The following is a 6,530-nucleotide window of genomic DNA, read 5'->3' on the forward strand; positions in this document are numbered from 1 at the left end:
GTAAACAGGCCCAGATGGGGCAGGTCTGCTGAGCTCGGCCTGAGCCCCTTGGGCCTCCCACCGCTGACTAGGAAGCTGCCGCCCCACGCCCCAGCTAGGGCAGCGACGACGACGGGGGGGGGGGGCGCGGTGGGCTTTGCGGCTGTGTCCTTTGAGGGAGACCCTGCATCGGTCCAGTAGAGCTTTGACATGGGCGCAGCCTCCAGAAAGACACTGGGCGCCTTGGGGAGGGGGCCAGAGTGGCCTCTTTCCCCGGAGGACCAAACCTTGCTTCTGAGCTCTGAGGTCACTGGGGCCCCCCAGCCAGGGGTTGGGTTTCTGCCTTAGCGCCTGCTTATCCCCTGACTCTGAAATCTGGAAATCCAGACTAGGTGCTTCACCCTAGACAGTGCCTCTCCAGGGTCCCCGTCTGCTGGGTGGGCTGATCACCAGCCGTAGCCTCAGAGGGCTGTGAGAATGAAGCTGTGATCTCAGCTCAGAGCACTGGCCTACGGACCCTGTCACGCAAGGTAGGCCCTGCACCCGAGTGTTTAGTTCATCAGCAAAAAGGCTGAGTAGAGCGATGGGTCCGAGCCTCCTCGGCATCCTGCTGTAACACAGGGGTTCTGAAGATGGGCCAGGACCTCCCTCCCCCCACCCTTTGAGAGGCCTCAAGGCTGGGGAAGACAATGACCAAAGACTCCAACAGGCATCAATTGTCGCAGGACCTCACTTCCTCTGTTGAAATCCTCCCACTCTTCACCCCACAGCTGCTTCACAACTTGTGAATTCCAGAACCCAGGCACACCCAAATTTCAGTGTCAGGACAGAACCGTGTCCCCAGCCAATAGGAAGTACTATGGGATCATACTATCTGCTCTTTCAGATTATAGCGGCCACTTCGCCACTCTATTAGCCGGAGCGATGGGAGTGTGGCCGGTGTCCATCCTTCACCCCCAGCCTCCCCCTGCCCTGCTCTGCCCTGATAACCCGCTCCAAACCCCAGCCCACGGGTCTCTGTGCCAGGAGGTGGAAGCGGGGCTTCCCCTGGGGCAGCCCGTAGCCTGAGGCATTCGCTGAAAACAGAAACATAAATTGGACAAGAGTTGAGAGTCCCTGATGATGCAGGATGGAGGGATGGGGGGTGGGGGTTGTGCTTTATCTTTGAAGCTTCATGAAACAGATATAGAGGGGGACTTGGGTGGAGGAAGACAGGGCCTGAGTGGCTCGGCTGTTCTTCAGTGAGGGCGTCTCCCCCGCCTGCAGGAGCACGGAGCCCTCTGGACCCTGACTGAGCCTGGTGGGCTCCTTCTGGATCCCATGCCTTCCCAGCACTGGGAGAACCTCGAGGAGGCATCTGAGGAGAAGGCGCTGGAGTCTGGGCCCCGTGCGGAAGGGGCAGAGGCAAGCCAGACTGTGTCCAAGTCAACAAGAATGAATTACTCAGAGGAACCAGCTGTTCCCCATAATCAGTGAAGACAGAGCAAGAGGAGGCAGGCCCGAAGGACTGAGATTTAGGCTTGATATCCAGGAGAAATTTCCCATCAGAGTGTGAAGCAGGAGACGCGGCCCCCAGAGGGGCGTATGGGCGAAACTGCAAAGCGTCCTCGCCTGTGGAAGGCAGGTGATGGACGCCAAGCATGAGGCAGGTGAACGGGCCACCTGACCTGTTAGAACCAGCTCTCAGTGCGTTTAGAACCACCCCTGTCATCAGGCAGGGCCAGGGGCCTGGGTCAACACGCAGTCTTGGGGCTCAACACGCAGTTAGGCAGGTCAACACGCAGTCTTGGGGCTCTGTTGTCACCATCTTGAAGTTGGAGATCATGTTCGAACAAAGGGCGCAGCGCAGTGTTTTCTTTTTGCTCTGGGCCCCTCAAACCATGTAGCTGGTTCTGCAGCAGGAGGAATAAGGAAAAGGCTTTGCTTCACTTGAACTGCAGTGTGGAGAGATGAAGACCAGGCCCAGTGAAGATGTGGAGACAGCAGAACAGGGTGACTGACTGAGGACGGACGGGGCAGCCCCATCAGGCCCCTCTATCCACCTGTTCAGCACGGTGGAGTCTCAGCCTGGGTTTCGCCTAGCGGAGGCAGAGAGCTACCTGCTGGTCTCCTGCCACGTAGGGAGCGCACCTGGTGTCCTGAAACAGCAGTCAACTGAGGACTGTGGGCGATGGTTCCAGGCCTGGAACTCCTCTGGGCCCCGGCTTTCTCCTCTGTCTCCCAAGGGGCTCCAGCCAGTGTTCCTATAGGTCCTTGCCAGACTCAGGAAACCGGCTGGTCCCCAGCTTGGTCTCCACAATTCAGGTGGAAAGCGGCTGGCTGCGGTGAAGGTTTAGGGCTGCGGAATGTGGTGCTCCACCCAGCACCTCAGGAAGAAGCTGGCAGATGAGGTCAGGCTCTGAGCCACCGGGCCCCCCTGCAGCTTGTCCAGGACTTCTCTAGTGGGTCATCCCTTCCTCCCCAGCCCAAGCCCTGGGGATGACTCATCCCAGGATGGCCGCCCTTGAGGAAGGGAGGGCGTGTCAGGGCGAGTCTGCCATGCCCAGTGCCACATACCATGGATGGGGGAGACCCCACTGCTCCACACGGCCGCCACTCCCTCAGCGGGCAGTCGGCCACCCCCACTGTCCTCCCACACACCTCCTGGAGCACCCACCCTCCCCCACCAAACTGCCACCCCCCCCCCCGCAGTGGGACCGTTGGTGAGTCTCATCTACCATGCCCACGAGAAGGGGCTGTACCACCTTCTCCTAGAACAAATCAACCAGCTGAAGAGCCCAGGAGAGCTGGCTTGTTCTAGGGAGGCTGTGCTGTTGGGTGGGAAACGGAGCAGCATTCGGGAGCTGGGAGTGGGGTGCTGGGCTGGGGGGCAGGGGGCTCTATGTTGTCACCTGCTCAAAAGTGAGCGCCAAGGGCCTCCCTCGTGGCATGGGGTTAAGTCTCAGCACCTTCAAGCTCTCCGCAGCCTCTGCAGCACAGTTCGATCCCGGCCAGGGAGGGAGGGACCCCCAGGGCGCAGCAGACCTCTCCAGTCTCCCGCTGCTCCTCTCGGAGCATGTTCCAGTTGATCTGCTTGTTCTGCTCCCCACTCCGTCTCTGGTGACTCCTCTCGCCCCCTGCACTTCTGGCCTACACCCCGATTCTTGTGTGCATAAATAAAATCTTAAACAAAACCGTGAATACAAATGTTATCTTTTCTGATTGCTGCCGAGTGGAGTCAGACAGACGAATGAACAGAATTGCAGAGGACTTTGAAGCAGAGACAACCCTTCTGAAAAAAATTAAATCTCCGATAAGCCCAGGGGAAGGTGATTGCCTGAGGTAGGAAAGGCTCAGTGGGCGGGTTCATGAGGAGCAGCAGCAGCCCCGTCTCTGGCCCTTGTCTGGCTCCTCTGTTCTCTCCTCCAAGTCCCCTCACTCCTTTCTCAGGCATTTACTTTGATGACTCTAAGTAATGTGCAGACGTGTTTCGCTCCACTTTTTCTTCCTTCAGGTTTCTTGAGGTGTAACTGGCCCATTCAACCGCAAGTGACTTGAGTGTACAGGGTGACGACGGGGTGGCCGCATGCCATGTGGAAGGGCCCCCCAGCCAGTGACTGACCTCACCCCTCCCCTCACTGCCGTTAACACACTTACGTTCTACTTTCTGGGCAAAGTTCAGTTCTCGAGTGTCTCATCAGCTGCGGTCACCCTGATGTGGCCAGATGCTCACACCCTGTCCACCCCATAGCCCAAGGTTTGCGTGGTTTTCTCAGCCTCTTCTTCTCCCCAGCCCCCAACAGCCACTTCTCGCTTGCACTGTCTGTGAGGGAAGACTTTTCTGAGATCCCGCGTGTCACTGACACAGTTTTTGCCTTTCTGTTATCGCTAGCTTTAAAAGCTTCAGGCACTCAGAGAGAAAAGGAAAAATACCGGATGGTTTCTCTCATAGCAGGAGCATAAAGGGCCAGGGGAGAAAATAATAATAATAATGACCAGCTATAGACCAGAGACATTTTACGGGGGTGGAGTGGGGAACGGGATCAAAAACGGGGGGGGGGGAGGGAAATGCACTGAACTGTGGTGATGGCACACGGGTGATTTGGTGATGGGAAGCCCAAGAGGATTGCAACTGAGATGGAAAAAGGAACAAACTGAATGAATGAATGAATAAATGTAAGAATGTTTTACACATGAATGAATGAAAAAATGTAAGGATGTTTTACACATGAAAAAAAAGCTTCAGGCATTACTTAAAAGTTTCAGAATTTAAGGCACTTAGATTCTCTCTGTTCTCCCTTCTTCCCCATGAGTTGAGGATGGTCTTATTTGTAAATTTAAGTAACAACAGTTCCTGGCCTTTTGGGATTCTTCAGTATCTCCGGAGAGCAGGCCCACCTTTCCCCATAGCTGCAACTCCTGTTGATTAGCTGAGGCGCCATCTTGCTCTTGGGAAAGTTCACTCGGAGATGCCCTGGAGAGGTCTTAAGGGCTTGCTGAGCCTTCTGGATGGCTCCGAGCATCAAGGCTTTCCCGCTCTGAAGAGAAGCAGAGCCTGAGATTTCTGGGGAAGGGTGGGGACCGGGCAGGCTCCTGGGTTGCAGGCACTACCCTGGGAGAGGAGCTAGAGCTCAAGGGGACACCCCCAGTGGGGAGGGCTTGGGACGTGGATAAGGAGGGCTACCCCAGGACTTGAGGGGAGTTAGTGGCGGGCAGGGGTGAGACGTTGAAAGAGGGGCTGAGTGGCTGGCTGGGTGAGGCCAGAGGCCAGCGGGATTTCCTTCAGCTCCAGCCACTCGGTGGGTGGGACCGGATTGCTGGAGCTGGACACAGGAATCCGCCTTTGTTTCCAGCTGGAGGGGAAATGCCATAAATCCTGCCCCTTTCCTACCCCTCCAGCATCCGTGCCCAGGTTCTGCACCCCCACCCCCAGCTCGGAGGGTCTGGCACTGAGGGCCTCGGCAGAGCTCTTTATCCCTTTAGCCCTCACACCCCCAAAAAAGGCCCTGGCACAGAGAAACAGGAGTTGGGAGCAGCCAAGGCTGGTCCGGAGAGAACAGCCACAGCAGAGTTAGGTTCAGCAGGAGAGACCTTTCCCAGGGGAGGCAAATATCCGAGTCTAGGGGAGTCTGAGAGCAAGGCTTGACCTCCACCCCCTAATTCCCACTTTAAATGGCTACAGACCCAGGTGAGGCATGGAATCCCGGCCTAGGGGCCCGAAGGAATGGGCTAGGAGTGGCGGACCCGTTTCTTTCTTTCTTTGTTGTATCCATTTGTTTGTGTACCTGTGTGAGGGGCTCATGTGGGTCCTCCACGTTTGTGACTGAGAGTGTGTGCTCATGGCCTGTGGATACCTGTGAGCCCGGGAGCCTGCCGGGCCCTGCGGCACCCTGGCCAACCCTGTACAGGCCTGTGGCATAGCCTCTGAGGCGAATTCAAGTTTCAGAGTCCATCCAATCCCAGGCCTCCCCATCAAGCCATCCCTTCGATCGGGGTCTTCCTTACCCATGAAAGGCTGTACTTCCTCTGAGGAAAAAGACAGAAGTCAGCAGGTCTGACTGAATTTCCCCATGACCCGGGGCCAGACGGGCGTCTCAGCACAGTAGGCTGAGCCCTGACAGGCCATAGGCCTTCAGCCGTCAGGGCAAGGAGTGGCTTGGGAGCCGCCGCGCCCTGGGGCGACAGGGCTGGTTTTGACCTTCTGGAAACTGACTGATGACAACAGGGGGCTCCCTGTCGGGGTGCCCCAGTTTGGAGAAAAGGGAACACAAACCAGTGAGTCCCCACCCCTCTGTTCTGCACATGTGTGTGCTTGTTGCCTTCTCTGGCCAACAAGGGTATTCTGGGGCCTGCCCTACAAGGGCCAGGGGTGTGGTCACTCCTAGAGCCCGGCGCTCGGCGGGGGTTCCGAGGCGCGCTGAGCACCGGACCTTGCTGGAGCCAGGCTCCATTCTCCTTGCGCTCATGTGTGGGCCTGGCCCCCAGCCAGGGCAGGCAGGGTTTATGCCCAGGCAGGAGTCAGGGGAGGGCTCCCCAGCAGCCCCCCCAAGCCTGGCGACATACCAGACAACTCTGTAGTCTGCAAGAGCCCCCCATCTGCCGGGTGGGGGTGAACACAAGCCCTTGGGGGCCCAGAGGCTGCTCTCCCTCGATGCCAAGGGGAGGAGCCGGGAAGGTGCTGAGGGCAGATGGGTCTGAGAAGGCCTCTGGGGTAAGGGCGTGTTCTCGCTTCAGAGGCCACGAGAATGAACTAGAGTCACAGGGAGGCCGCAGGGTTCCAAGGACACATCCGCTGGCCTCCTCCGAGCTGCCCCTTGGCCATTTCCTCACCCGTGATGGCTCAGCACGGCAACAAAAGCTGCTGTTTACCCGGTGCTGACCGTGTGCCAGGCTGAGCTCGGGGTCACGTGTTGACCCTGCAGTAGCTACGTATGTTCTCGCCATTTGCATTATAAGTGAGGAGACCGCCAGTTGAGAGGTCAGTGGAGCAGGGCAGCGTCTCGGTGGTCTCCGTTCTGATGGCCAGGGGCCTGGTTTGGGGTTTCTTGGCCTTGCGGTCAGGGACCCAACCC

This window comes from Condylura cristata, unplaced genomic scaffold (assembly GCF_000260355.1).
Source record: "Condylura cristata isolate star-nosed mole 26May11 unplaced genomic scaffold, ConCri1.0 scaffold00034, whole genome shotgun sequence".
NCBI lineage: Eukaryota > Metazoa > Chordata > Mammalia > Eulipotyphla > Talpidae > Condylura > Condylura cristata.